This window comes from Gavialis gangeticus, unplaced genomic scaffold (assembly GCF_001723915.1).
Source record: "Gavialis gangeticus isolate Ggan-Ray unplaced genomic scaffold, GavGan_comp1, whole genome shotgun sequence".
In the NCBI taxonomy this organism is placed as follows: domain Eukaryota; kingdom Metazoa; phylum Chordata; order Crocodylia; family Gavialidae; genus Gavialis; species Gavialis gangeticus.
The window spans coordinates 13,029,037-13,029,822 of record NW_017729030.1 but is presented as its reverse complement, the minus strand read 5'-3'; the positions used below and the strand labels follow the sequence as shown (position 1 = coordinate 13,029,822).

The 786-nt window shown below is 60.4% G+C and overlaps 1 protein-coding gene across 1 annotated transcript in view; it reads left to right on the top strand.

Annotated features, from left to right (window-relative positions):
- Positions 1 to 786, top strand: part of COL25A1 (collagen type XXV alpha 1 chain) — a gene marked incomplete at its 5' end in the record, with an annotated part of 779,688 nt that overhangs the window by 62,796 nt on the left and 716,106 nt on the right. The window lies entirely within an intron of this gene.

The following is a 786-nucleotide window of genomic DNA, read 5'->3' as shown; positions in this document are numbered from 1 at the left end:
GGATCTGGAACCTACTTCCAGGAGAAGTGGTGCTGGCTCCTACCCTGGGAGTCTTTAAGAGGAGGCTAGATGTACACCTTGCTGGGGTCGTTTGATGCCAGTACTCTTTCCTGCCATGGCAGGGGGTCGGACTAGATGATCTACTCGGGTCCCTTCCAACCCTAGAAGCTATGAAACTATGAAACCAGAGGCTCGGGTCCTTCACAGAGATGCTCTGGTAGCCAGCCAGAGCATCTCTATGGTTGGCCCGTGCTCTGGTGCTGAAGCATGCTGCCTGCCCTGCACTGCGTGCCCTTGTAGGGCAGGCAGTGTGCCAGCTGCAGGGAGCTGGACCTGAGCTTTGTGCTGATAAGTATGGAGTGTAGGACTCTGGAGGAGGGGGGAGGGGACCATGGGGGGACCCGTGCTGGTCCCATCCCCTGTTGGCTCCTGCAGCCCCGCCCATCGCTGTCCCACCCAGCCCCAACCCCTGCTTCCACCCCGAGCCCCCTGATTGCTGTTTCGCCTGGTCCCAGCATCCCGGCAATTTAAAAAAAAGAAAAACCCCGCACTCACTGGCAGTAGCAGCTGCTGTTGGAGTCACTGGGGCCTCTTGGCAGAGCACCACTGTCACAGCATGGGGCATCAGGCACTGGCCTCAGCTGCCTGGCACCTGCACTCCCACTGCCCCATCATGCGAGTGTGGCTGGGGTCAGCGGGGCTCTGTGTGACTCCACACACTAGGCAGCTGGGGGTGCAAGCGGGGGTGGGGTGGGCAGCCATTGGGGGTCTAAAGGGTGCAAGTGG